The 20,045-nt window shown below is 34.7% G+C and overlaps 2 protein-coding genes across 4 annotated transcripts in view; one reads left to right on the plus strand and one right to left on the minus strand.

The window, feature by feature from the left end:
- CGGBP1 (CGG triplet repeat binding protein 1) overlaps positions 1–20,045 on the minus strand; it is a 94,576-nt gene that overhangs the window by 46,906 nt on the left and 27,625 nt on the right. The window lies entirely within an intron of this gene.
- LOC105537617 (zinc finger protein 292-like) overlaps positions 1–20,045 on the plus strand; it is a 76,977-nt gene that overhangs the window by 39,820 nt on the left and 17,112 nt on the right. Inside the window, exon 3 of the mRNA XM_011977276.1 lies at positions 13,610–13,691. The gene's annotated coding sequence lies outside the window, so the exon portion shown is untranslated. The remainder of the gene's footprint in view (positions 1–13,609; positions 13,692–20,045) is intronic.

Here is a 20,045-nt window from a genome sequence, read left to right on the forward strand (position 1 = left end):
CAAAGGATTATAAATCATGCTGCTATAAAGACACACACACACACGTATGTTTATTGCGGCACTATTCACAATAGCAAAGACTTGGAACCAAACCAAATGTCCATCAATGATAGACTGGATTAAGAAAATGTGGCACATATACACCATGGAAAACTATGCAGCCATAAAAAAGGATGAGTTCATGTCCTTTCTAGGGACACAGATGAAGCTGGAAACCATCACTGTGAACAAACTGTCGCAAGGAGAGAAAACCAAACACCGCATGTTCTCACTCATAGGTGGGAATTGAATAATGAGAACACTTGGACACAGGGTGGGGAATATCACACACTGGTTCCTGGGGTGGGGTGGGGAGAGTGGGGAGGGATAGCATTAGGAGATATACCTAGTGTAAATGATGAGTTAATGGGTGCAGCACACAAACATGGCACATGTATACATATGTAACAAACCTGCATGTTGTGCACATGCACCCTAGAACTTGAAGTATAATAATAAAAAAAACTTTATTATGACAATTTTCAAATATACTTGAAAGTAAAAGTAGTAGAAGCAACTATCACCCAGCTTCAGCAGTTACCGGTATATTGTCAATCTTGTTTCAGGTATATTTTCCCACTCCTTACCCACTGCTAGTTATCTTTTTTTATGTAAAGCTTTATTAAACAGTATAAATTCCATATAATTCACCCACTGTCAGTTTATAATTCAGTGATTTTTTGGTAAGTTTTATAGAGTTATGCAACCATTACCACAATCCAGTTTTTCATTTTCATTGCCCCAGAAAGCTCCCTCATGCACATTTGCAGTCAGTCCCCAGTGCCTACCCAGTGCAAGGCAACTACTGCTCTGCTTTCTGTCTCTATAGAGTTGTTATTTCTAGACATTTCATATAAATGATATCATACAATATATAGTCTTTTGGATACTTTCACTTAGAGCAAGTGAAAATATTGAAAAATAGTTTTGTGAAATAGTCATGTAAAATAGTCTTTTAAATGACTATTTTTCGCTTAGAATAATGTTCTTGAGGTTTACCTATGTTATAGCGTTTATCAGTAGCTCATTCCTTTTTTGCTGCATAGATTTCAGTATATGGATATATTACATTTTATTTGTGCATTCAGGAATTGATGGCTGCTCAGATTACTTCCAGTTTTGGGCTATGACATGTGTGTATGTGTTTTAATGTGGCCACATCTTTTCATTTCTTTTAGGTAGATACCTAGGCATAGAATTGTCAGATGTATGATTAGTTTATGTTTAGCGTGTTGTAAAACTCTTACTCTATATCCAAAGTGACTGTACGATTAAAATTCTAACCAATTTCCTACTGAGGTAGCAGTTTCTTTACATCTTCACTAATACGTTTTTATCTTTTTCATAATAACCATTCTAATGGTTGTACAGTAGAATCTCATTTTAGTTTTAATTTGCATTTCCTCAGTGCTGTTATTGGTAAGCATCTTTTTGTGTGCTTTGCTATTTTATATTTTCTTTGACAAAATCTATCAATTTTTTTGATCCTTTTTAAATTGTATTATTTGTCATCTTACTGAGCTCTAAGAATTCTTTATGTATTCTGGATATACACTCTTTATCAGATACATGATTTTTGATTTATCCCACTATATCTTGTCTTTTCATTTTCTTATTGGTGTCTTTTGAAGTTTATTGCTGGTTTTAAGAAATTTGGTTGTAATGTGTTTTGTGTCATTTTCTTCATGTTTCTTGATTTTAAGCTTCTTGGATCTGTGGGCTTATAATTTTTGTCAACTTTTGGAAATTTCCTCAAAAAACTTTTTTTAGAAACCACTATTATGTTTTTCTTCAGGGATGCTACCTGAAGGGGAACAACAGCTGTCCTGCAGCTCATTAATAGCTCTAGTTGTTTTTTGTCTTTCTCTTTTATTTTAAATAGTTTTCTATTGCTATACCTTTGTTTTCCCATTATAATATTATCTTCCATAATGTCAAATTTGCTGTTAATACCATACAATGTATTTTTCATTTCAGACATTATGTTTGTTATGTGCAAAAGCTTGATGAAGTTCTTTTGTTTCTTCCATTGATTTACTTAACATGGTTAATCTTTTCTCTACCACTGGGGTTCACAAACTATGGCCCATGGGCCAAATCCTAAAGTAATATCTGGCAATTCAGTCTCTACTCTAAACCCAACATATAGTGCAAGAATTTGAAGCCAGTGGTGCACTGAATATCATGATAGCAACAACAAAACCCATATTCAGTTTAACTTCTGATTGGTTTTACTCATATGCTCCACAATAAAGCCCTAGCAGAAGAAAAGACATGCCTCTTTCTAGTCATAAATGCTGTTTACCTCAACCTCTACTGTCTTTTTTTTTTTTTTAAATAGTAATTTCAACTTTTAGTTTAGATTCTGGGAGTATGTGTGCCAGTTTGTTGCATGGGTATACTGCTGAGGTTTGGGATACGAATGATCCCATAACCCAGTGGTAAACATAGTAACCATTAGTTATTTTTTAAATCCTACCCCCTGCCCCACTAGTAGTCTCCAGTGTCTGTTGTGCCATCTTTATGTCCATGAGTACAAAATGTTTAACTCCCACTTATAAGTGAGAACATGTGTTATTTGGTTTTCTGTTCATGCGTTAATTCACTTAGGATAATGGCCTTATATAATGAAGCCCAGCTTTCAAAAACCAGAAATTATAGACACATTAAAAAAAAAAGAGAGAGAACCACTATTAAGAGATAAAGCAATCAGTAGAGCCAGATCCAGATATAAAGGCTATTGTGGAAAAGACAGAATACATTTGAGCAGATTGGAAATTTCAGCACAGAGATGGAAACGTTAGGGAAGATTCAAATGGAAATTCTGGAAATACACACAGTAACAGATGAAAAATGGCTAACACCTTCAGATTCCTTAGTAGACTTAATGCAGCTAAAGAAAGAATGAACCTTGAATGTAGATTCATAGAAATACTCAAACTAAAAGGCAAGGAGAAACAGAACAGAGTGTCTAAGAATTTAGGAAAATCTAAAACTGTCTACTAGAATCTCAGAAGATAAAATGAGGCAGAATAATATTGACAAAATAATGGCATGAATTTTCTTAAAATAATGAAAAGGATCCAGCTACAGAAACTAGAACACAAGTAGGTCAAAGTAACAAGAGAAAAAAAGACATTATCCAAAGAAGAGTGAAGATAATGTGTAGCAGACATCTCTTCAGAAATTACAAGCCAAAACCAATGAAGTGACAACTTTAAAGTGATGAAAGAAAAAAGAAGTATTAACTTTTTTTTTTTTTTTTTTTGAGATGGAGTCTTGCTTAGTCTCCCAGGGTAGAGTGCATTGGTGCCATCTTGGCTCACTGCAACCTCTGCCTCTCAGGTTCAAACAATTCTCCTGCCTCAGTCTCCCAGGTAGCTGGGATTACAGGTGCCTGCCACTATGTCTCGCTAATTTTTATATTTTTAGTAGAGACGGGATTTTGTCATGTTGGCCAGGCTGGTCTCAAACTCCTGACCTTAGGTAATCTACCTGCCTCGGCCTCTGCTGGGATTACAGGCATGAGCCATCACACCTGGCCAGACTTTCAGTTTGAGAAAATATATTTCTAAAGTAAAAGAGAGAGATGTATCTAGAGAGATGTATCAAATCAAAAACTGAGGTAATTCATTTCTGGCAGGCCTGAACTACAAAAAACGTTAAAGGGAGTTCCATAAGCAGCACCAGATGCTAGACAGAAATTTGGATGTATCTAAGGAAATAGAGCTGAAAATGGTAAATAAAAACTGAAGATAAATATCAAATTAAATTTTTCTGATTTTTAAACACTGTAAAACATAACTGATGGTCTAAAGCAGGGGTTGACAAAACAGTTTTTAAAAGGGCTATTTTAGACTCATGGACCCTAGTGTCTCTGTAACTACTCACCTTTGCTCTTGTAGCAAGAAAGCAGCCATAAACACTACACAAATGAATCGATAGGGTTGTATTTCAACACAATTTTTATAGAAACTGGCAGGCAGCCTATGGGCCATATATTCCAGATGCCAGGAACAAAGCAAAAGTTGTAGTGAAATATTACTGGTTTGTAGCATATTTAAAATCAAATGAATGACAAAAATAGCACATAGGTTATTATACCTAAAGCACCATAATATTATTTGAGATTAGGCTGGGATTTTTATAGACATATATTTTTGTAAACTCTGGAGTAACTGCTAAAAACAGGTGGATGTGTTAAGCCAAAGTGGACACTAAATGGAATCTTAAAATTGCTCAGTCCCAAAGAAGGTGAAAGAGGTCAAACAGAACAATGAATAAACAGAACAAAGGAACCTATTAAGATGATACGTTTTAATCTAAGCATATCAAAAATTACATAAAATTTAGCCAGGCACGGTGGCTCACGCCTATAATCCCAGCACTTTGGAAGGCCAAGGCGGGCAGATTACTTCAGGCCAGAAGTTCGAGACCAGCCTGGCCAACATTGTGAAACCCTGTCTCTACTAAAAATACCAAAAATTAGCTGGGTGTGTTGGTACACGCCTGTAATCCCAGCTCCTCGGGAGACTGAGGCACAAGAATTGCTTGAACCCAGGAGGTGGAGGTAGCAGTGAGCTGAGTCACACCACTGCACTCCAGCCTGAGCAAGAGAGCAAGACTCAATTTCAGAAAACAAACATAAATTACATAAAATTCAAATGGTCTGTGCCTATTAAAGACAGGAATTCGGTTGACAGAGAAGCAAGGTCTAGCTAACAGATAACATATCCATGCCCCCATGCCCTTTTTTAGATAAACAGATACATACATTTTTCCACCCTGCTTTTTTTACTTAGTAGTATATCTTGGAGATCACTCCACAGTGATAGACTATTCCAAATCCATTTTTTACAATTTGTAGTATTCTGTGGATTCTATGAATTCTATTGTGTTGATGTAGCATAGTTTAGTCAATTTGTCCTCTACTGGTATGCTTTCGGGTCGTTTACATTCTTTTCCTGTTATAAATAGTGCTATGGTTAATATCCTTTTGGATACCTCTTTTTGAATTTTTGCCAGATTTTGGGGGTAGGTTCCTAAATTGTAATGTTGCTAAATATGCCCAGTGTTCCTTCCATAGTGCTTGTACCATTTTGCATTACTACCCACAAAATCTGGCCTTGTATACCTCTGACCTCGTCACAATTTATTCTGTCAATCTTTTGTTTTTTTTTTGACTGAACTAATAATGAGAAATGGCATCTTGGTGTATTTTTAATTTGTATTTTTCTTACTGTGACTGAAGTTTGAATATCTTTTTCTCACATCCTTTGGTATGCTTTATCCCCCCAAAACTCATATTGCAATTTAATTGGAATTGTAACAGCATTAAGAGGTGGGACCTTTGAGAGGTGATTAGGCCATGAGGGCCTGCCCCCTCATAGGTGGGATTAATGGTGTTATAAAAGGGTGAGTTTGGCCCCTTTTTGCCGCTTGGCCCTTCCACCTTCTGCCATGTAATGATCTAGCCTTCCTCCTCTCCAGAGGATGTAGCATTCACCGTACCATCTTTTCAGAAGAGAAGGGCCTCACCAGACACCAAACCTGTTGGCGCTCTGATGAGCTGCCAGAATGGGAGTCAAGTAAATTTCTCTTCATTATAAATTACTCAGTCTCAGGTATTCTGTTACAGCTGCACAAATGGACTAGGATGTTCTTGAAGACCATTTGTGTTTGATTTTCCATGAGCTATCTGAGTATATGTCAATCCTATTTCGTATAAATTAGTTGGAATTTTTCTTCTCATTATTGTTATAGGGATGTTAAGCTTTTCCTGTGGTGTAAGTTAAAAATGTATGTTTTTTCATTTATCTTTTTTTTTTTTTTTTTGGAAGACAGAGTCTCACTCTGTCGCCCAGGTTGGATTGCAGTGGTGTGATCTTGGCTCACTGCAACCTCCACCTCCTGGGTTCAAGCAATTCTCCTGCCTCAGCCTCAGGAGTAGCTGAGATTACACATGTGTGCAGCTACCCCCAGCTAATTGTATTTTTTGTAGAGACAAGGTTTCATCATGTTGGCCAGGCTGGTCTCAAACTCCTGACCTCAACTGATCTGCCCGCCTCGGCCTCACACCTCAATCCCAGAGTGCTGGGATTACAGGTGTTAGCCTCTGGGCTCGGCCCTTTTTTTCATTCATCTTTTGCTTTGCATGTGGTGATAATTTGTTTAATGCTTTTTTAAGCCATGTAGATTTTTAAAATGTAATTAAAATATATTAATGTTCCCCTATTGCTTCTGAGTTTCTTATCATAGCTAAGAAACATTTCTCAGTAACCAAGTTATATAAGGATTTTTTTTCTGATATTTGTGCTGTATAATTTTAACATTTGGCTTTCCAGTATGAAGAAGTGAATTTTTCCCTGATTTGAGATGAGATGCTGTTTTTATCATATACTAAATTTTCACATACAATTGTCTCTTTTTGGATTTTCTATTTTGTTTCATTAGCCTATTTGTCTGTTCATGTGCCAACACAATGTTGATTTAATTACAGAGGCTTTACAAAATGTAATATTGGCTAGTCCCTTTTCATTTCTCTTGTTGTTTCATGTTTCCTAGATACTCAATATTGTAATGAAATTGTCTACCCCCAGAAAAACTTGAAGATACTTTTACTGTATGTAAATGTGTAAATTAGTTAAGGGGAATTTAGCTCTTAACTTATTGAGGTATACACTTTATATACTTTATCTTCCTCCGGTAAAATGACATTGGAACACTACTGCTGAATGAATGCTTATATGTTATTGATGTCATGTGTTTTTGCTCTATTTTTGAAGCCCAGATGAGATTATTTTTATTAGTACTTCAAATTGCCAAAATTCTTTAGCCTATATATTTACTGATTTGCATCTTGGACCTTTCTTTCCAACTTAATTTCCCATGTTTTTGTAAACAATCTATATCTTTCTCTGTTTATCCACTGCTCTTTATTGGTATTGTATAGTTTATTATGATTAGCTAGATGTAGAATTATTCTCTTTATCTCTGTTCGCATTTTCTGGGCTCTCCTGAATCTATGGATTTGGATTTTTCATCAGTTGTGAAAAATTCTTGTCCAGTTAATGTCTTAGCCACATTTCTTATTTCCCTTTTAGAACTATGATTAAACGTGTGTACTCCACCTCTGTGTTCCTTAATTCTTGCTTCTTGTGTTTTCCATTTCTTTTTCTTTCGGTAGGTACTCTGGATAATTTTTTCAGTGTACCAATTTTTTCTTCAGGTGTATCTAATCATCCATAAAATCTGCCTACTGACTTTTAATTTCAATGATTTTATTATTTCTGGAAGCATTTTGACTACTGATAATTTTACCTTGTTCTTTATATTTTCAATGTCATCATTTCTTAAACTATATAATAGCTTATTTTATATTCTCTATGATTTTAATAAAGTCTCTGTGACTGATGTTCTTTTGGCCTTGTTCATAGTGCTTTGTTTCCTTGTATGTTGTGGTTTTTATTGTTCTTATCATGATTATTTTTGTTTATATTGTGAGTTTGTATTGTCTAGAATAAATTTATCTGTGGTAATTGAAGCCTGGATTGAAATAATTTGCATTTGTTTTTGTCAGGTGCCTGGAGATATTACTAGCTTGGGACCAGTATTAACTAAATTCTTCACTTGAGAATATTTTGACCCTGTAGGTATATGAATTCAGGTCACAACCTACAAGAGAAGATTTTCAAAGTAGTTTTTTTTTTTTTTTTTTTTTCCTACTTAGCTCCAAGTCCACACTGGCAGTTTTCCTTCCAGTCTAGAAATGTGGGGAAGAATATACTGGTGTAGCTATTTGAATTTGTAGCCAAGGCAAGCTCATTTTAATTGCTTTCAGAGGGAGAATTATTAAAGGTACCTAGTGACTCATACTATGGAAAATACAATGTACAGTTTCTTTAGTTTTGTCCGTACAGTAGTCTCCCCTCATCTGTGGATTCACTTTCTGCGGTTTTTTACCCATAGTCAACTATGGTCCAAAAATGTTAAATAGAATATTCCAGAAATAATACATTTTAAAATTACAGGCCATTCTGAGTAGCATGATGAAATCTCACACCATCCCAACTAGGATGTGAATTATCCCTTTGTTTAGTGTATCTACACTGTATACGCTACCTGGCCATTAGTCATTTCGTAGCCCTCTAGGTTATCAGATCAACTATCATGAGTATCACAGTGTTTGTGTTTAAGTAACCCCTATTTTACTTAATAATGGCCCCAAAGCCAAGAGTAGTGATGCCAGTAATTCATATATGCCAAAGAGAAGGTATAAAGTGCTTCAATTGAAAAGGTGAAAGTTCTCAACTTCAGAAAAAAAAAATTGTATGCTGAGGTTGTTAAAATCTCACAGTGAGAACAAATTTCCTATCTTTGAAATTGTGAGGGACAAAGAAACTCATGCTAGTTTTATTGTCCCACCTCAAACTGCAAAATTTAAAGCCACACAGTGCATGTTAAGGTGCTTAATTAAGATGGAAAAGGCGTTACATTTGTGAGTGGGAGACATGAACAGAAACATGTTCAAATTGATGAAAATTGGGTTAGGTACTATCCGTGGTTTAAGCCATCCAGTGGAAGAGAAGGGGTCTGGTAATATCCCCTGTGGATAAGTGGGCACTTGTGTGTGTGTGTGTGTGTGTGTGTGAACAAAATGTTAACTTTTTCCTCCCTCAGTAAAGATGTTACTGAAGAATGTATTTTGAAGATTAAGTGCACTGGAATAGTTGAGTATGTCAGCGTTACCCACAATCAAATGCTCTTTGTTACTGAATAGAAATTTCTGTGAGATAACAAAGCTTCAGTTAGTATATATAGAAAAGTTGTTAAAAGTTGAGTGGTTTAAATAAAATGTGGGTAAAAGTTTATTATATTATTGTTTGACTCACGTAGAGTAGACCTAATTTTCCTTTACTTAAGTTGGTTAAGTGGATTTCTTTTATTTGGATAGTTAAGTATCATATTTAGTGGAATTTTCCTATGGTAGATAAATGCACAAACCTTTCTTGTATTTTAGTGTAAAAATTACTAATATGCTACAGAAATCCAAAAAAGAATAATAATTCTGGTTATCACTATCAAACACTCTATGTCTGTCTGTGTGTTTTAGGGAAGTCTGGTACTTTATTACCATTTGTAATACAGGCAGGCATATGCCACAGAATGACATTTTGGTCAATGACTGACCACATATATGACAGTGGTCCCATAAGATTATAATAGCGTACTTTTACTGTACCTTTTCTGTGTTTAGATACACAAATACTTAACCATTGTGTTACAGTTGCATATAACATTCAGTATACAAATGTGCTGAACAAGTTTGTAGCCTAAGAGCAATAGGCTGTATACTATATAGCTTAGAGGTATAGTAGGCTACACCAGCTAGGTTTGTATAAGCACACTCTGATGTTTGCATAATGACACAGTTGCCTAAGGATGCATTTCTCGAATGTATCCCTTTTAATAAGTGATGCATAACTGTATATAGGAAAATATGGTCTGAATTCCTAGCATCTAAATGACAAAATCAGTTTGTTTCATAAATAGGGACTTTAGTAGTACTCTAGTTATTTGCTTGCATAGCAAATAGGAAGATACTGATTGATGAAAGGCAAGTATGATTATGTATCATAGATTTTTTAAAAAATTCAAAACACATATCATTTAGCATGTATTTGTTCTACTACAAATTATGTTTGTCTGTATATACAGTTGACCCTTGAACAATGCAGGAGTTGGGGTGCTGACCACCCTCCCCCATGCAGTCATATTCACATATAACTTTTGACTCCCCCAGAATTTAAGTACTAATAGCCTTCTGTTGGTAGGGAGCCTTACCAATAATATAGAGTGTTGGTGCACACACATTTTGTATGTTATATGTATAATACACTGAATTCTTATAATAAAGGAAGCTAGAGAGTAAGTGTTATTAAGAAAACCATAAAGAAAAGAAAATATATTCATTCTCAAGTGGAAGAGGATCATTATAAAGGTCTTCATCCTTGTTTTCATGTTGAATTTGCTGAGGAAGAGGAAGAAGAGGGGTTAATCTTGCCGTCTCAGGGTTAGCAGAAGTCTGAGTTTGTTTATAAGTAGACCTGCACAGTTTAAATCTGCGTTATTCAAGGGGGAACTGTAAATCATTTTGTTTGGGAATATCCTGGATAATTACTTCAATTTAGGTAAATGAACTGTACGTAACTTATAATTTGGACTCAAATTTTTTATAAATGTATAAACTATTAACATATTAAAACATGGTAAAAATGTATTAAACACATTTATTGTAGAAACATATTAAACATGTTCAACATGAAAAACTGATAAATATGATACAATAATAAATTTTTGGAAAGAAATCTTTTGATGAGTTTAATCAGATATTTTTAAAAAATCTTTACAGTTTAAGAATAATTAGTCTGTTACATTTCAACAAAATTGACATATGTATAGCTGAGCAGAACAAACTTCTGAAGATCTTGTGTTTCCTCATAGATTGTTGAAGAAAATCTGCATGGTGACATGTTAATAAATAATGGTTGTACTATGTTATTAATCAGCAAATACCTATAGCACTAAGTGCCAGGAATTATGCCAAGTGCTTTTCAAGAGGTGGTTACTAATATTATTACTTGTGTTTTATAAATAAAGAAACTGAAGCATTGGGATATTAAGTAACTTGCCCAGGGATACTCATCAATTAAATAGTGGAGCTGAGATTCAAACCTAAACAGCTAGACCATGGGTCTGTAAAGGACCAGATACTAAACATTATAGGCTCTCTGCCTACAATAGGTCTGTGTTGTCACTGGTCAACTCTACCACTGTGGTATGAAAGCAGCTATAGTCAATATGTAAATAAATGGATATGAACTGATCATTGTATTTCATGTAATTTTCACCCACCATGAAATACTATTCTTTTGACTTAAAAAAATTTAAATATGGCTAACCATTCATATCTCATGTACTGTACAAAAACTGGCCTTCCTCGGGCCAGATATGGCCTGTGAGCAGTAGTTTACTAGCCTTGCTGTAGGCTGTTACTTATTATGGGCTTCTACTTTATACTATTTTGGACTCATTCAGTCTGCACCCTACAGAGTTTTCTTCCATAAGGAGGGCTATACAAGTTGATCTCTAAACATTTAGTTGATTATAGAGTCAATAGGAAATACAACAGGTTGGAAACGAGGTTTCTAATTCTGCATATATTTCAGTTTCTTATAGTAATTTCAGCCTTTTCTTACTTCATAAGTACTTGCTGTCTTCCTTAAAACTTCCTCTAAGGAAAAGGTTTGATGTGTTTTGCCTTTATTTACTGTTACTTTGCATGTGGTTTTTCTCTCTTTAATATCATTATCATGGAGTTGGACCATGTTATTTAGGTAACTGGTAGTGGGGCATGCACACTACCATCTGTGCTTTAGATGGTACAGTCCAAACAGCAGTTTGTAAAGTTGGTGAGTAGTGGGTTCATTTGTTTTAGGAACATAATAACTCCTGTGTTGAACATGGATTTTGAGTAAGTATGGAATGTCTAGAGTGGAGGTCCATTAGATGTTTAAAGATGAGATAGATGTGAATTAGTGCTTTGTTACTAGGAATAGAGAAGACTCCAGAGGCACTTTTTGGTGGGCTTGTTTTATACTTATTAATAGTAAAATGAAAAATTACAAAAGGATTAATAACAAAAAATAATTCTGCCTTTCATTTCTGACCCCTAGTTCTTATTTGCCCTTTGCAGAGTCAGTTGCTTTGCTGGATATCCTGCTAGATAGTCTGACAATGTACAAACTTTATGTATTGGTGTATATGTTCCCTCCACCCCTTGACCCCTCACCTCCATTCCCATTTACACAAAGATAATGTGATGAATATATATCTCTGTGTCTTTGCTTAACAATATATCTTGGAATTTTTTTATTCATATAGATGTAGCTATATTCTCACTAATGTTCCATTAATATTTGTATTATATTTCATTGTATGGATATATTTAATTTACCTAGTACCCTATGGTAGACGTTTCCAGTATATTTCCAGTTTTTTGCTACTATAAACCATTTGTAATGTATATTGTTGTTTATGTCTTTGAGCTTATGTATGTATATTTCGAGGATGAAATTTCTATAAGTAGAACTGCTAGGTCAAATGGTATGTGTACCTTTTAAATTGTGATGAGTATAGGAACATTTACATTCCCTCCAACAAGATTATCAAGTCCTGTTTCTATACACCAAAGCCATCATAGAATACATCATCTCTTTTATTTTCATAAATATGAGAGGAGAAATAGTATTTCATCTTTATAATTTTGGCCTGACAATTAATAAGAGCATGTTTTTCTATTTGAAAAAAAAAATCCACTTGCATTTATTTTCTGTGAAATATTCTCTTGCAGTTTTCTACTAGGTTATTGACTTTTTATTTTTTTTAACCTAGCTTGTAGAAGCATTTAAATTAAGGAAATCATCAAATAATCTTTCTCCGTATATCAGTTTGCTTTGGACTGGTTTTAAGTTTTTTGGTCCGTTGATATTTTAAAATTTGTAGTAGTCAAATTTATAAAAATGTCAGGTTATGGAGTATGGTGATTGCGCTGTAAGTGTGTAACTGTGTAATATTTAGGTCTTTTATATAATTTTAAAAGCATATATATTCTCATAGTTATATTTTATAATTTTAGTCTATTAGTGATTTGTTTTGATTAAAAGCAAAAACCATTTATTAAAAAAACAACTTCAGGTAGTTACACTTGAGGATCTGCTAGATGAATTAAGATCTAAGATTTAGAGGGATTTGTCACTTGTACTACTTTAGGATTGCTAAACAATAAATAATTTTATAATTTTCCATGCTCATGATTAGGAAATCATTCATGTTCTTTTCTTTATGAATCATAAATTATTAAGAGCACATATTTAGTAACAGTATTTCCAAATGATTTATTTAAAAATGAGGAACTACAGAATTTGAGCAATCCTGTTATGAGTGGGATAATCAAGGTAAGCTTAGTGTGAGGAACCATGTGTCATTTATTAGATATAGTTGTTAGTATATGCTATAATATAAATGTTGGCCAAGAGTTTTATGGTGATTCTCTAACTTATGTTTTTGTGTTAATTTTATCCAACTCTTATATCACCCTGAAAAAAACGAGATTTTGGATTTTCTCTGGAGTCCTATTATATTATGGTGAAGCCAGACTTTGGGTTCATTTTAGATCATCCTTCCATGTATAGCTCTATCATTGTTGTGACCTTGTATGCCATTAAATTGTATTGCATTGTGGTCATTAGTAGGCATGAGTAATATAATTGTTTCATTCTATAGTTCTAAAACTGTAAGTATATTTATTTCTTTGTATATTCCTTGAAGGCACTTCTTTTAAAATCTTACAGAAAACATAATATGAATTCTGGTGATCAGTACAATTTTTTTAAACCAAAAAATTTTAAGTCAAATATTTGATATTAGATAGCTGTTACTAGTTGATAATCTTTTAATTGGAGCAAAACACTCAAAGAAGCAATGAAAGTTATTCACTTATTCTTTCTAGGAGTTTCTTTGAGTTGCTGCTGTTCTTTGGAAGAGATGAGTTTTATGAAGAGCCCTTAAAGGATATTCTTGGATCATTCCAGGTAAAAAACAGTTTACTACTTCACATTTTGTTTACACTTAAAATAGACCGTTATGCTCTCGCTAAATACAGCTTATTGGTTATTTATTGCTTGTAAGTTTTTAATGGTTGCTAACGTGACAGTGTTTAAGATCCTGTTATTACTGGCTGATAAAGACAACTCATATAATTAATTTTTAACTGTATTCCCAAGCAGTTCCTAGCTGGAATTCATATTCCACATTTGCTAGAAAAGAGCCTGCTACCACCCTTGTGGATTCCTAGAACTTTCCCTGGTGAAAAACGATTCTTCTTTGCCAGACTTGAAGCAAGCTGTCTATCCCATGCCACTTTTTCCCTTGGCTGTACCTTGATTTTCTCTCTCATAATAGCTTTCCCCAGCTAGGAGGCAGAAGATTTTTTTTTTTTTTTTTTTTTTTTTTTCCGGGCACCTGGTATAGGAGAGAAGAGAGTAAATTCAGAAGGGAATGACAAAAGATTCAAGACCTCTCCTGTAGATGAAAGACATTTGATCTTTTTACTACTTACTGGGAAGCAACCCTGACCCACTCGGTGAAGTAAAGGAAGATGTACTTTGAGCTCCCCCTAGGGGTGAAGTCTCCCTGACTGCCCATTTAGAACTGAAATATACAGACAACGTATCTTGTATTTGTTACCATGGTGTTAAAAGAAAGGCTTATAGACAACCAGACTGCTGTATTAGGTACATTATATTGAACATTCTACTTTAACCATTCTTACATTCAGCAAAAGTGGTAAAAATACCTGTTCTCATGGAACTTCTGTTCCAATTAGAGTATATATTCAAGTATTTAAAACTTATTAATTTTCCATTCCATTTTTTTTGACGCTTGTATTCTCGGTAATCCATTCTTAAAATTTTACTCGGCAAATGTTTATTGAGTCCTCACAGTATGCTTTGCACTAAGGTCTGAGAAAAACAGTAGTAAGCAAAACAGAAAAATCCTCCTATTGTGGAGTCATTAATTCTGGTATAGGGACAGAAAGACAATCAAACCTTTATAAATGAAAAACTGACAGATTCATTAGAGAAAAATAGAGGAGGATGGGGATAGTGCTGGCATAGTGATATTGGGGAAGGATATTTCAGTATTAAATGGAGAGGTAAAGAAATACCTCATAGAGATGTCAGCTGACCACTGATAATGGGAACCACTGAAATATTTGGAGTAGACGAGGGACAATATTTAACTTCCACTTTAAATGTATGGAAAACATAACACTAGTGAAGGTACATTTCCTTTATTTTTTCCCTTGTAAGCAGGGTGCCCATTCAGTTATCAAAATAATAAATTTCTCAAGGAAAACTTAATGGTTTTGCATACTTTTCTATCTCCTGTTCTGATCCTTTGACACTCTCTAATCCTGGCTGATTCTAAAGCTCATCTACTAACCCCCCAACCCCACCTTTTAAAAGTCTCTGCCATTTCTGCCACTTTTGTTACTGTGGCTTCTTCCTACTCTGAATTTCCTTGAGCCTGTAACTCCTACCTTCTAAGAGAGGTTTCACCTTTTGCTCTCATGTTATCTTTACTTAGAGAAACATCCTTCATTTGCTGACCTGAGCTTCTGCTGTAGGTGCTTCCCAGGCCTGTGCCCTTGGGAACTCAGGAAGGGCCAACATGTAATCTTCATGTATACCTCCCTAAAACCTTGTATTTTCCAAGCTTACAAATTATCCAGGCTTTTGACTGACATTGATAATAGTCACTAATTGTGATAAGTGACTAATTCAGTGACAACCCCAAATGTCACTTTTTGAAATATTTTTAACATATTGTACTGTGCAAGTACAAACCCTAGCTCCCCAAGTGGTTCATCTCCATACATCTTTCATACAGATTCATACCAGCATAAGATGGTGTTCTTTCTCTTCTCCTATAAGTAGGACAAACACAGTCCTACTCATATTTTAATGTACATAAAGATCACCTGGGGATCTTGTTAAAATTTAGATTATGATTCAGTAGTTGTGGGAGGGGGCCTGAGAGTCTGCATTTCTGATAAGCTCCAAGGTGATAATTAATGCTGCTAGCCCCTGAACCACACTTTGAATACCAAGGTATTCTTTGTTGGATTTGAGTTAACTTCTCTTTCCCCCGCTGTATTTCCACCGTGAGTTTACCAGCTTTGCTGCTTACACTGTGTCATCCTGGGCAAGTTTCATAATTTCTGTATCACTTTATTTATTTGTAAAATGGGGGCAATAACTATACTTGCTGCATAGTAACTTTATGGGTTAAATGAGTAAAGTGCTTGGCATAATTCCTGGCAAAATGATCATGTCACTGTTTTTAAGGTAGGCAGTAGAGCCTGTCTGGTGAAGGGCATGAGTTCTCAAGTCTTACTACCTGGATTTTTATTTTTACAACAATACCAAAACCATGCTATTAGATTTATTATTTTCTTCCATGAATTTCTGATCTCCTAAAATCTCAGTTGTTCAAGTAAAAAGTTTTAACTCTTCTTACCTATAATTTTTCCTCTCTGTTATTTCTAGAAGAAACTTCATTCTTAGAGCCAAATGTTCCATTTACTGGCTTATAAAAATTTTCTTCTTAGCCTTTTACTTCCAGTAGTTTTGTTTACATTTCTCATGATGCATCTGCCTCATCATCATTATATCTAGCAGTTTTCGAGATTCCCAATGAAATGACAAAAATAATGTAAAATGAGGGAAAATAATAATGATAAATGCTGGAAATTAGGATGGGAGCTTGATGTCAATTGCTCAGGGATGAAACCAGATTGACGGGGGGCGGGGCGGGGGAACAAATAATACTTGATTGACTGAATGCGATGAAACAGGGAAATGTGTGAGAGAGGAAAAAATAATACAGAGAGAAAGAGAGAACTTCTAGTGGTATCCAGTCATGTCCCCCGCTATCCCATGTTGTAACAACAAGGGCTGGAGGAAATAGCAGGTGGTAGGGATTTGGGGTGTGATCAATCTCATTCTTGTTGCCGCTTCTCGGAAGTGCATCAGGCATGCAGCAGAGCCTAAAGGACAGAAATCCTGAGTGACTTTTATATCCACATTAAAAATAAGATATATGGGCTGGGCGTGGTGGTTCACGCCTGTAATCCCAGCACTTTGGGAGGCCGAGACGGGCAGATCACCTGAGGTTGGGAGATCTAGACCAGCCTGACCAACATGGAGAAATCTCATCCCTACTAAAAATGCAAAATTAGCAGGTCGTTGTGGCTCGTGCCTGTAATACCAGCTACTCGGGGAGGCAGGAGAATCGCTTGAACCTGGGAGGCAGAGGTTGCAGTGAGTAGAGATCACGCCATTGCACTCCAGCCGGGGCAACAAGAGTGAAACTCTGTCTCAAAAGAAAAAAAACACATATATGTACATATATATACACACACATATATATATGTGTGTGTGGTGTGTGTGTGTGTGTGTGTGTGTGTATATATATATATATATATGGCTTTTCATGAGAGCATTCTTTCCATTGAGAGAATGAGGGATGACCCAAACTAAATGCAGCCAGCCCCATTACACAGAGGTAAGAAAGTCTCATAAGAGAGGTGTAGTTGTCTTTCACTGAAGTTTCCTCTTTACTCTCTCATAGGCCATGATCTACCAAATTAAACTGTAGTACATATAAACTTTCTCCTTCTCCCTTTGTTTGGGCATGAAGGATTTGACAGAGACTTACTTACCTGCTAGCAAAACAGTTCTCTGTTACAGATGTTCTAAGTAAAGATGACTAAAGAGGATAAATACCTCAGTTATCATCAGTTAACTGGAAAGATACCTTGTTTAAAAAATTTTTTTCTTAAAGGATCTGTACATTTTTGCCAAGGTTGAGTTCATAGTATCTTCCATGAATGTAAGTGAAACTGCAAAAAGGGGACAACTCCAAAGTCCCAAAAGGGATATACTTAAATAGCTCAGTAAATACATAATTCTACTTATTTTAAAAAATCAAATAATGTAAATTATAGGCATTCATACATTTTTATAATTTTGAGACTGACAGTCATCTTAAAAATTATTAATCCAATTCCCTTATTTAACATATCTGAAAATTAAGCCCCACCAGAGTTGAGGTTTATAGAAGCAGAATGAGGACCTAAGTCTTACTCTCAACCCAGCATTCGAATTCTTTCTATGCCATATTCCCTAATCTATTATAAAGATATACTCATATGTTTACAGTAATGTATATGGCTAAAGCACAGGTTTAAATGTTTTATTTATACTGCTATCTTGAGAGCTTTATTGTCTAAGATTTTAAAACCTTCTAAAGACTGCCTTATTAGGGATGGGGAGGGATGAAGAGTCTTTACTTTGGTGATCTGAGTGGTAGTCAACAAAGGCCTAGACTAGAATGGTAATTGTAGAAATGGCAAGGAACAAACAAGTCAGGAGATGGTGAAGAAAACTGACATGATAATCAGTAGAAGAGAAACATGAGTTTTATATTCAGCCTCAAACACAAATACAAAAACAAGTAATACCTAAGACCAGGGTCTCCAGACTTCTGATATACCATACAGTTTTAAAAATACAGTTTAAGCACATATCCCCTTTGTGCGTATATTACTTATGCACATGTACTCATACTATATACGTTATAAAACAAAAGTACATTTAAAAAGGATAAAACTAAAATAATGTTTTAAATTCAACAGTATAAAGTCACTGACAGTAGTGTGATTATGGTGTATTTTTGAAAAATTTTCAAAATTACTGTATCACAGTGATACAGTAATTCGAAGTCAGATTTTAGGTTCAGTTTACTTTGATGTTTGGTCATAAGTTAAAAGGATATTTTTGACAGAAAATTTCTTGTCTAAGCATTAGGACAAGTACCTAATGCATGTGGTGCTTAAAACTTAGATGATGGGTTGAAAGGTGCAGAAAATCCATGGTACATGTATACCTATGTAACAAACCTGCATGTTCAGCACATGTATCCCAGAATTTAAAGTTAAATAAATAATAAATCCAAACAAAGATGAGCAAAATTTAAAAAAGGAAAATTTTCTTTTCTGAATCATGATGCTCAGTTTAAAATGCCTTCCGTTAATTACGCAAAATTTGACTACCAAATTTGTATTCCTAAAGTCAATCCATGTTTTCTTTAATACTAACCACTTTTACTAATGAATTAAAAACTCATTAAAATGCTCCAGTTGAAAATTTTTCAACAGAAAATTCTTAAGTTTTTTAATGGCATAATAGAAGCATTATAGGTGACATACTGATTTTTGGCAACAGCAATCATGTAATAAATGCAAATACTTCCAAACGTTCATTTTAAGTTACTTTCTTTGTAAAAACTTTGTATTGAAAAACAGTAACTTCTTGCATTGTTATAACTGTCCCCTTTATTTTATATGGGGAAGCTCAGAATGATTAATTTTTGAAAATACAAGGTAAATATTCCTCAGGAACCTACCATAAAAAAAGAATGGCAAATTAAACATGATTGCCTTTTTGTAAAAGAAAAATGCGTAACATCCTTAAATTTTATAACTTTATGAAATGCTTTGCTATGAGATAACCAATGAACGTGTAATAAGATTTATGATTATTCTCATCTCATTTCAAAGTATTATAAAGACTACTGTAATTCAAAGATTATGTTTTTATAATATTAACCATACTGAAGACCTTTTACATTTTTGTCTTAATTTGCTGCAGTAACTTGCTTATGAGTGAATTGGATAGGTGGTGGTCTCTAGCTTTATTCTGGAATCTTCATTCAGACTCCATAGTGCTTCCATTTACACAGATTTCTATAAAACCCTATTTTGATTAAAAAGTTATTTATTATTGGGAATGTATCTTCTCTGGCACATCTTTCCTTTCTTGTCTCTGTTTGAAAAAACTTTTAACCACCTAAGAAGATGTCAACACTTAAGATAGTAATGCAAGGCCTTCCTCTTACATAATAATGTAGCACAAATGTTCAATACGGCAGGAGAAGAAATTAAGTTTATTATGGATTAAGGTAGCTAGTAGAAGCTTCTTGGGGAAAGTGGGATTGTGTAAAGATAGGATTTAGATACGTTTATGGAAGTTGTAGGAGAATGACATAAGAAATGGCATAGGTAAGAAAAGACAAGGTGAATTTTGGGAGATGTGAGAGAAACCAGACTGAAGAAAAGGATTCATGATGTGCAATAGGTGAATGAGTAGGTAGGTGAGTTCAGAAGTCCTTAAATTTGAGATTAAAGTAGTAAGACTTTCATCCTATGATAAACTGCTGATGGATCCAGACCAATTATGTAGAATGGCCAGAACACTGACCTGTAGCTTCACAGACACATGTTGTAGGTGCCTTCTCCAAAATGGCAACCAGTTCAGGGA

This window comes from Mandrillus leucophaeus, unplaced genomic scaffold, assembly GCF_000951045.1.
Source record: "Mandrillus leucophaeus isolate KB7577 unplaced genomic scaffold, Mleu.le_1.0 Scaffold176, whole genome shotgun sequence".
In the NCBI taxonomy this organism is placed as follows: Eukaryota; Metazoa; Chordata; class Mammalia; order Primates; family Cercopithecidae; genus Mandrillus; species Mandrillus leucophaeus.